Source organism: Jaculus jaculus, chromosome X (assembly GCF_020740685.1).
Source record: "Jaculus jaculus isolate mJacJac1 chromosome X, mJacJac1.mat.Y.cur, whole genome shotgun sequence".
Lineage (NCBI taxonomy): Eukaryota > Metazoa > Chordata > Mammalia > Rodentia > Dipodidae > Jaculus > Jaculus jaculus.
Window position 1 is genome coordinate 123,076,200 of NC_059125.1, and position 11,363 is coordinate 123,087,562.

Here is an 11,363-nt window from a genome sequence, read left to right on the forward strand (position 1 = left end):
TCATTGTTAATCATATGCTTTTGTATTCTCCTATGGTCTGACTTTCATACCCTCTTTATTCTTTCACTATTCCATGGACCCAGGGAGAATACAGAGGGTTAAGTAATATACAGAACTTGCTTGACGGTTTTAGATTTAGACCATGTGTCCCCTAGAATGATTTTAGACCACAAAATAAAGACAAAATTGGAAATATTCTACTTTTCCAAGAAAAGAGTGATGATGATAAAGTAAGATATTCTGTGTTATTATAAACTGAAAAATTTAATGATGAATGCAGGTGCCAATAACATTGGTATCATCTTATATTGTAAAACAACAACAAAAACATGTGCACCTGCCAAAAGAGAGACCCTGAGGCTCTTAAGTGCTCATCACTGAAACAGATTAAAAACAAACCCAACATAGCTCAGGGAATGTTGTGAAGAGGGGGCAAAAAGATTATAAGAGCCACAGGTTGGACATAATACCCAGAGGTATTGCCTTTCCTGAACAACTGACTGCTGCTCTCACAACGCATGACCAACAATTCCATGGGGAATAAATGCATCCTCACTGGGAGGGTCCCCAGCAGAAGGAGGACAAGGTAAGGGAAAGGATGCTACCAACATTTGATGTATCCATACTAACTATATTTGTAATTAATAAATAAGGAACACATGGGAGAAAAGAAAATACAAATAGTATTATTTCCATTTTTATTACCCATATATTCAGACACATATACTGTTTGAGATAAGGTTCTTCATTAAACAACCATGTTTTGAGTATGACCTATACAATAGTGGGATGATTTTACAAATAGAAGCATAACAAATTCTAAGAAACAGAAGGACTCTTCCTTAATCTTCCTTGTCAAATTGGCTGGATTGAGAAAAGCCTGTGAGAGTAGTAAAGCACTCTTCTGGATATGGCGGTGAGAGCATTTCCAGGGAAAATTAAATAAGAGGAGCTGACCTGTCCTGAATAGTGGTGGAGCTATACAATAAAAACTACAAATTACCGTTGAAAGAAATCAAAGACCTGAATCAATGTAAAGAAACAGATATTCTGAGCCGGGCGTGGTGGTGCACACCTTTAATCCCAGCATTCGGGAGGCAGAGGTAGGAGGATCGCCGTGAGTTCAAGGCCATCCTGAGGACTACAGAGTTTATTCCAGGTCAGCCTGGACCAGAGTGAGACCCTACCTCGAAAAACCAAAAAAAAAAAAAAAAAAAAAAAAAAAGAAACAGATATTCTGAGATTTGAAGACTCATCATTGGTCAAATAACAATATCTATTAAATAAATCCATAATTTCAACAAAATTATTAAATACTGTTTCACTTTTTTTTTAAATTTTATTTATTTATTTATTTGAGAGCGACAGACACAGAGAGAAAGACAGATAGAGGGAGAGAGAGAGAATGGGCGCGCCAGGGCTTCCAGCCTCTGCAAACGAACTCCAGACGCGTGCGCCCCCTTGTGCATCTGGCTAACGTGGGACCTGGGGAACCGAGCCTCGAACCGGGGTCCTTAGGCTTCACAGGCAAGCGCTTAACCGCTAAGCCATCTCTCCAGCCCAAATACTGTTTCACTTTTTAATAAACAGGAAAGTTTTCTGTGTTATATTTGTGAATTATACAAAAGGTCAAAAATTGACCTAAGCAATCCTTAAAAGAAACTAACTGAATTAGATGGTTCATGTTTTCTGACTTCAAGACTTACTACAAAATAACGATAACAAAATTGCTGTAAATGTAGAAATCTAGATCAATTTAATAAAATTAGGAGTTCAAAATTAAGCTCATATTTTCCTTGTCAACTGATTCTCAACAATATGGCAGAATTTTTCCCTGATGAATGAGAATGGATTAACTGGAAAATACTACTCAAAAAATTAGCTGTCCTCCTTCTCCACAACACTTGCAAAAACTGATGCAAACTTGGGCTGGAGAGATGGCTTGTTGGTTTAGCACTTGCCTGTGAAGCCTAAGGATCCCAATAAGAGGCTCAATTCCCCAGGACCCACATTAGCCAGAGGCACAAGGAAGTGCATGCATCTGGAATTCGTTTGAGTGGCTGGAGGCCCTAGCTCACTCATTCTCTCTCTCTCTCTCTCTCTCTCTCTCTCTCTCTCTCTCTCTCTCTCTCTCTCTCCCTCCCTCCCTCCCTCTTTCTCTCTCTGTCTGTTGCTCTCAAATAAATAAATAAAAATAAACAAAAAAGTTAAAAATAAATTGATGCAACCTGGACTCAGAAATGTATTTAAGAGACAACACAGTTATCAACAGTTCCTTTGGTATTGAACTAAAAGTGCAGGTAGACAATGAAAAAGTAGAAAAAATGAACTTAAACAATCCTTGGCCATCTATGGTGTTTTGAGTGTGAAGTGTCAATTGTGGACTCATTTGTTTGAGTGCTTGGTCTCTGGCTGGTGATATTGTTTCAGGGGGTTGTAGAACCTTTGAGAGGTAGAAACTTGCTGAAAGAGTTGTGTCACTGTGGTTGGCCTTGAGATGTGACATACTGGATAAACTGGCTTTTGTTGCTTCCTCCCTGTTGTGTTATAATGTGAGATCAGATGTGCCCTGCTGCTCTGCCCTTTCTGCCATGATGAAGTGTTCTCTCCAAACAAAAAGTGAAAATAAACTTCTTTCCTTCCTTAGCCTGCTTCTTTTTGGGTGCTTTGTAATCAGCAATGAGAAAACAACTGGTGTACCATCTAATAATAAACATACATTGCAGAATCTAGAGAAAATATTTGCAGATCATATATTGTATAAGTCTTAACACCCACACTATATAAATAAATTTTTTACTCTGCTGCCTAAAAGACAAGAACAAACATGTTTCTAAGGAAGATATATAAAGGATCAACATATTCATAATGAGATGTTCAGTACTTTTAGGCGTTAGAAAAATACAAATCAAACTGACAATGAGATACAATTTCATTCCTAGTAGAATAGCTCTAATCAAACAGACAGCAGGAATTGGAAATAATGTAATGAATTTATAACATGCACATACTGCTGAGAGTAGGCAAAATGCCGTAGAACCTTTGTAAACTGATCCCCACTTCCAGGGAAATTTTCAAAAAAATCAAAATTATTTGTGTACATAAGTTCGTATTTCATAGCAATGCTATTGCTAATACTCATTCAATTAAATAATTCACCTCAGAATGCCAGTTTATAAATAAACATAATACATACAATGTAATAGTATTTAACAATTAAAAGTGCATGCTAGAGTGTAGGTAAACCTTGAAAAGACTAAATAAGTCAGAAAAAGCCACATATATCTTGGTTCCATCCATATAAAAATGTCAAGAATAGACAAGTACATGGTGAAAGAAAAAAAATCAGTCATGAATAGAGAGTGTAGATAGGGTACAATAGAGTCTATTCATAAATATGGGGCTTCTGGGACCAGGTTGTGGTTCAGAAGTTTATCATTTGTTTTTTTGTACACAAAACACTAATTCTCACTCCCATTGCCACCAAAACATGGAATATTATTAGGGTAAGGATTATATTCCCGAATTACATAGAACTGGTTCTCCCCAAACAGTAATTATAGCTATAAACATTGTTTAATATATTGAGTTAATTTTATTGTATTTGGATCATATCACTATTAGTAAAAGTTCTATTCATATACATATATACAATATACACAATAATTATGTACAATAATGAGGAAAATTGAGCATATATTTTCTTTATCATTCTTCTAACAGTTTCTGAACCTTATATGTGCACATAGCTATACACGTGTGTTATTCTTTATTTGATTGTGAACCGTGATTCAAGTTTTCCATAAATTTCAATTTTACTCACATTTCTATTTTTATTTTCAGTTATGAAAAGCCTCATTTTTAGGAAATAGTCTACTAATGCAAGAAAGATGAATCATCTCACCCATTATACTATTGTTGGAATTTCAAATTGTTATGAAAAAGACTTGAACAAAACAAGCAAGTTTAATATTATAGTCCCCTTAATAGGCACTTCATAAATATCTGTTGAATGAATAAATTAACATTGGGAGATTTTTAAGAAACTTAATGACCATTGTAGTAAGCTTTGAATTGTTGGTACAAATCACCCATCTAGAAGAACCTTGTAGGAGGAAAGGGTTTATTTTGATTTATAGACTCAAGGGGAAGCTCCATGATGGCATGGGAAAGAGTCACATGAGCAGAGGTTGGGTATCACCTATGCCATGGCTGGTAGAAACAGCAGCAAGAGAGTAAGCTGGCTAACACTGGAAAGATAGGGCTAATAAAATATCCAAGTCCAACTGGGTGTGGTGGCAAATGCCTTTAATTGCAGCACTTGGAAGGCAGAAGTAGGAGGATTGCTGTGAACTCAGGGCCATCCTGAGACTCCATAGTGAATTCCAGGTTAGCATGGGCTAGAGTGAGACCCTACCTTGAAAAACAAACAACAACAACAACAACAAAAAAAAAAAAAAAATTCAAGTCCACCCTGAACTAAAGTAAAAGTCATGAGGGCTGAGTATTTCTTTCCTGTTTTCCAGTACTATGTATTATTTATCCTTTCCTGACATTCATAGTAGCAATTCTTTTCACACCATTTACTTAGACTTTATAACAAAACTTGAAGTCCATCATGAATACAAGTATTGATATATCTTGATTATGTTTTGTTGAAAGGTTTTGAAGATATTTTCATCTATTCATCTACAATGATATTACAGTAGTTGTAGCATTCATAGTACAATCGGTAAAGACTACATAATCTTCTTAATGAATTTACCTGATTCTTATCTTTTAGTCATTTAGGTATCTACAATACTATGATCATTAATTTATTCATCCAGCAGATATTTATGAAGTGGAATATAATATGAAAATAAATTGCTTTATTCAAGTTTTTTTGCTTAACCATCTGAAAGCCCAACAACAGCATAATAGATGAAATGATTCATCATTAAGGATATAGTCTTGGTTTAAAATATTATCTTCAGAGAGATGGCTTAGCAGTTAAGGCACTTGCATGCAAATCCAGGTTAGATTCCCCAGAACCCACGTAAGCCAGGTGCACAAAGGGGCACATGTTTCTCGATTTTGTTTGCAGCAGCTGGACACCCTGGGAAGCCCATGCCCTCTCTCTCTCCTTTAGTCTCCCTGTTCCCTTCTCTCTCTTTCAAGTTAATAAAGATAAATTTTCAACCTCATTTTCTTCCAGTCTCTATGCTTTTATCCTCAACAGAACCAAATTCTTCAAGCATTTCATCTATATGCTGAAACTTCTTCGATATCTTTGGCTCAAAATAAACTTTTATGCAACCTAAACTATATAGACTTATAATGTATGTATAAAAATGAGGATTTACTGGTAATACATCTTAAAGAAATATATTTTACAATATTTAGTATTGGGGAGATTTTAACTCAGTTGGTAAAGTACTTGTATCACCAGCATGAATACCTGGATTTAGTACCCAGAGCCCATATGAAAATATGAATACCAGCACTGGGGAGGCAAAAAAGGTGCCTCAGGCCCCCTGACGAGCCAGGTTAGGTAATCAGCAAGCTTCAAGCCAATGAGAGACCCTGCCTCATCCAAAGTGGATGGCATTCTTAAAGATAATATTTGAGGTGATCCTCTGGCCTCCACCTAACTATGCACACATGTGCCCCCACACACATGTGCCCTTACACACACACACACACACACACACACACACACACACACGTACGTCATATGTCCATCATTAGAAGAAAGGATAACAAAGATGTGGTATATCTACACAATGGAATTCTACACAGCAATAAGAAAAAACGACACAAAGAAATTTGAGGAAAAATGGTTGAACTTGGAACTGATCATTCTCAGTGAACATACCCAATCACAGAAAAAAAGTTGACACATAGTCTCACTCATCTACAACACCTAACCTGAATCTACCCAAGATACCTTATATACCCAGCAAGCACCTCATGGACTAGACAATAGGATGGATGGGAGGGCGGGGAGGGAATCAAAGGGTGGAAAACAGTAATCTGGACCCAAAGGGCAATGGTACCATAAAATTCTACTTCCTAAAAGACAGACCACATGGCTGAACCTTCACTAGACCCTTACAGGAAACACCTGAACCACAAGACACTGGAGAGGGTAGGATCAAGACTAACCTAAATCTTCGACATCTTCCCTCCCACCCTCTCCCCCTCTCCCCTGTCTCTCTCTCCTCTCTAACTCTTGTATATTAGTTATGTTTTCCCTCAATTTCTTAGTGGACACTGACCTGTAACCCCCACTTCCAGCTTGGGGCTACCATCCACAATGAGCTTTTGATCAGAGAAACCTACAAGTTTTCCCAAAACAATGACAGACTTCTGTCAGAGTACTTGATGACCCACCAAAGGCCAGTGGTCAGACCCTATTGCTGAAGACTCCATATGCAGTTGACACGTAAAATGGAATGACATGGCTGGAAGCCAGGAGAGAGTCAGTCCCCAGACAGTAAGCGTGTTTAGTGCCAGAAGTTGTTACATGGGCAACTGGGGGAAATGACCAATATCTGTCCAAGCAACTCATGGTCTAACATAATTAGCAACAAATAACCTGATGTGATGCCTACACAAGTGCAATAGTGGCACACAGCCATGGTGAGGAACCAACTGCTCTTGATTTAGCTAACTGATCCATTCAGTGGTACTAGACCCATAGCTGGAGCTGGGAAACAAGTCAGAACCATACCCAAACACAAGCCCACTCTAGAATATCAAGCTACCATCAATCATGGGGTACAAGAAGGCCTACACCTATTAAACTGCCTATCAAAAAAGTAAGTGTTATCTCAATTTTCTGGGTACTAACTTACTCTCCATTGGAGAATCTGCTTCTCTTTTTCAGATAGATGCAGATCCTAAGGAGAGAGCTGCCCCAACATACCTCAAAAGGGGCCCAACTGAAACTAAGGACAACTGGCAAAATAAGCAAGGGTGATGTTTTCCTGTGAACTGGATACCAGCACAAATGGGAAGGAGATCAACACAGAGAAAAATCAACTCCTACCAAATCAGAGAGCCAGAGCCTCAGAGGCCCCCAACACCTCAACACTGAAGCAGACCAAAAATGAACCCAACATGGCTCAGGGAAATCTTGTGGAAGAGGGGGCGGAAAGAATGTCAGAGTCACATGTTGGGTCATGATTTTCAGAGACATTTATCATACCAATAACTGGGGGCTAACGCCACAATGCACGACCCATTTTCATTAACAAGGAGGGTCTAATGGGAAGGGGTAGATCACAGATGAGCCTAAATAATGGTACCAAACTGCCTGTATTTACTGAAAAGAAAACTAATAAATTAAATTAAAAAAAAAAGAAATGCAAGAATGAATTCCAAGAAGCATCAAGAAAATCAGAAAATGATGTGAAAAGGGAGCATGACAGACGGATGGAAATTATACATAGAAAAGTAAACCTAATTGAATAAGTCCAAAACTCCCTAGAAGCTCTCAAGAATAGAGTCAGCCATGTGGAGGATAGAAACTCTGATCTGAAGACAAGATGGAAGAAAGAGTTTGAGAGTCCAAAAATTTCAGTAAGTTCAAAAGTTTCTGTGAACAGAACATGAGGGAATTGTGGGATACACTTAAACGTCCTAATATCAGGATCACTGGAATACCAGGAGGAGAAGAAATTCAGACCAAAGGCATGAAGAACTTATTTAAAAAAATAATTGAAGAAAACTTCCCCAGTCTCAAAAGAAAGGCTCATGAAGATACAAGAAGCCAACAGAACTCCAAACAGACTGGACCAAAGACTTCCAAGCCAAACTACCCTACCCAGCAAAAGTATTCCTCATAGTAGATGGTGAAAGAAAAACTTTCCATGACAAAACTCAGCTTTACAATTACATAAACACAAAACCAAAACTATAGAGAGCATTTCAGGAAATTCTCCACAGAGAAGAAACAAATAATCAAACTCAAATGCCTACAAGAAGGAGATCACAATAACCAAACTCAGAGTAGGCACAAGAACTTCAAAGTCCATGAAAACACCAACACACATATGCCATCACAATATTGCAGGGATCAAATCAAGTCTCACAGTCATTACCCTAAATAGTAATGGCCTTAATTCAACCAACAAGAGACACAAGCTAACAGGATGGATCAAAAAAATTAGACCCCTCAATCTGTTGTCTTCAAGAAACCCACCTCACCACTAAAGACAGACACCTCCTCAGGGTGAGAGTGTGAAAAATAATAGTTCAAGCAAATGGAAATAAGAAACAAGAAGGTGTAGCAATATTGATATCTGATAAAATAGACTTCAAACCAAAAATAGTCAAAAAAGACAAAGGAGGCCACTTACTACTTATCAAGGGAATGATCCAACAAGAGGATATTACAATCATAAATCTGTATACACCAAACACAGGGGTACCACAGTTCATAAAACACAACCTACTTGACAATAAAACATAAATAACCACTAACACCATCATAGCTGGGAACTTCAACACACCATTATCAGTAATAGACAGAACATCAAAACAGGAACTCAACAGGGAAGTAAGACAGCTCAACAAAACCATATATCACTTAAACCTAATGGACATCTATAGAACTTTCCATCCCAAATCCGCAGATTACATATTCTTCTAAGCAGCCCATGGAACATTCTCTAAAATAGACCATCTACTGGGTCACAAAGACTACCTCCACATATTTAGAAAGATTGACATAATTCTCTGCATGATATCAGATCACAATTACTATATTGCTAAAAACCAACAACAAATGACCCACAAAGAATCCCATCAGCACCTGGAAACGGAAGAGCACACTTTTAAACAATAAATGGATTGTAGATGTAATAAAAAATGGAATTTCAGAATTTCTACAATTGAAAGACAATGAGAACACATAGTACCAAAACTTATGGGACACAATGAAGGTGGTCCTCAGGGGAAAATTCATAGCAATCAATGCCTTCACAAAAAGAGACAGAGAGATACCGAGTCAATAACTGAACCATCCACCTAAAGGCACTGGAAATGCAAGAAAAATCCAACCCAAAGAGCTCCAGAAGGAAAGAAATAATTAAAATCATAGCAGAAATCAATAAGTTGGAAACCAAGGAAATAATTAAGACAATTTAAAACACAAGAGCTGGTTCTTTGAAAAAATAAACAACATTGACAAACCCTTGGACAATTTGATCAAGCAAAAAAAAAAGAGAGAGAGAGAGAGAGAGAGAGAGAGAGAGAGAGAGAGAAGCTTCAAATTAACAAAATTCAAAATGAAAAAGAAGAGTTCACAACAGGCATAAGTGTAATTGGGAGAATCATCAGGACTTATTGCAAAAAACTCTACTCCACAAAACTGGATAATGTGGATGACATGGATAAATTCCTGGACACATACCATCTGTCAAAGCTAAACTTGGGGGAGATTAATCTCCTCAAAGAACCCATCTCACTCATGGAGATTGTAAAAGTAACAAAAAACCTCCCCCAAAAGAAGAGTCCAGTACCAGATAGCTTCTCAGCTGAATTCTATCAAACCTTCATGGAAGAACTCAAACCAATCTTCCTAAAACTGTGCCACACAATTGAAGAACAGGGAAAGCTTCCCAACTCCTTTTATGAAGCTAGTATAACCCTAATTCTGAAACCAGGCAGAGATGCCACAAGAAAAGAAAACTACTGGCCTATTTCCCTGATGAACTTAGATGCAAAGATCCTGAACAAAATCTTTGCAAACTGAATCCAACACATCAAAAACATTATCTACATTGACCTCTGGGATTCATCCCAGGAACACAGGAGTGGTTCAACATACTGAACTCTGTCAATATAGTATACCACATAAACAAAGTTAAACATAAAAACCACATGATCATTTTGATAGATGCAGAAAAGACGTTTGACAAGATACAATATCACATCGTGATCAAAACATTGGAGATAATTGGCATGGTTGGTTCATATCTTAACATAATAAAGGTAATATACAAAGATCTGAAGGCCCAAATAATACGTAATGGAAAGAGACTGGAAGAATTCCCATTAAGATCAGGAACAAGACAGGGTTGTCCACTCTCACCTCTGCTTTTTAATATAGTACTAGAAGTCCTAGCTCAAGCAATAAGACAGGAGAAGGAAATAAAAGGGATACAATTTGGAAAGGAAGAAGTTAAGTTAGCTCTATTCGCTGATGACATGATTGTATATGTAAGAGACCCAAGAAACTTCATCCCCAAACTCATGAAGGAGATTAACTCCTATAGCAAAGTAGCAGGATACAAAATCAATACACAAAGATCAGTAGCCTTTCTATATGAAAATGACAAAGATACAGAGAAAGAAATAAGGGACATGGTCCCACTTTCAATAGCAACAACAACAAAAAATACCTTGGAATAACATTAACCAAGGAAGTGAAAGATCTATACAATAAAACATAAAAACACTCAAAAAAGAAATTGAGGTGGGCTTGAGAAAATGGAAGAACCTCCCATTATCCTTGGTAGGCAGAAATAAACTTGTGAAGATAGCCATCCTACCAAAGGCAATGTATAGATTTAATGCAATTCCAAATAAAATACCTAAAGTGTTCTTCACAGAGATAGAAAAAAATGTTCTCAAATTTCATATGGAAAGGCAGAAGGGCTCACATATCCAAACATATCCTCAGCAAAAGAAATACCTCTGGAGGCACCACCATAGGTGATCTAGAGCTATATTACAAAGCCATAGTAATAAAAACAGCCTTGTACTGGCATGAAAACAGGAGTATAGACCAATGGAATAGACGTGGGACCCAGTCTTGGGGTCAAGCAACTATAGCTACTTGATATTCGACAAAGGCCCAAACAATATAGGTTGGAAACAAGATAGCATCTTCAACAAATGGTGCTGGAAAAACTGGATAACCATATGCAGGAAACTGAAACTTGCTCCACACATTTCGCCATGCGCTGCACTCAAATCCAAATGGATCAAAACTCAATATAAGACCAGAAACTCAACTACTACTGGAAGAAAATTTAGGAAGTAATTTCTATGATATAGGAAAGGACAAATACTTCCTGAACAAAACCCCAGTAGCTCACAATCTTTAACACTCAACTAATGGGATCACATGAAGCTGAAGAGTTTCTTTATAGACAAGCGTACTATAAGTAAAGCCAATAGATTACCCACAGAATGGGAGAAAATATTTGTGGATTATCCAGCTGACAGAGACCTAATCTCTACAATCTACAAATAATTCAAGAATCTAAACAGTAAAAAGTCACACACACACTCACAAAATGGGGCAAAGAGCTGAACAGGCAGCTCACAAAGGAAGAAATACAAATGGCAAAAACACATTTAAGAAAGTG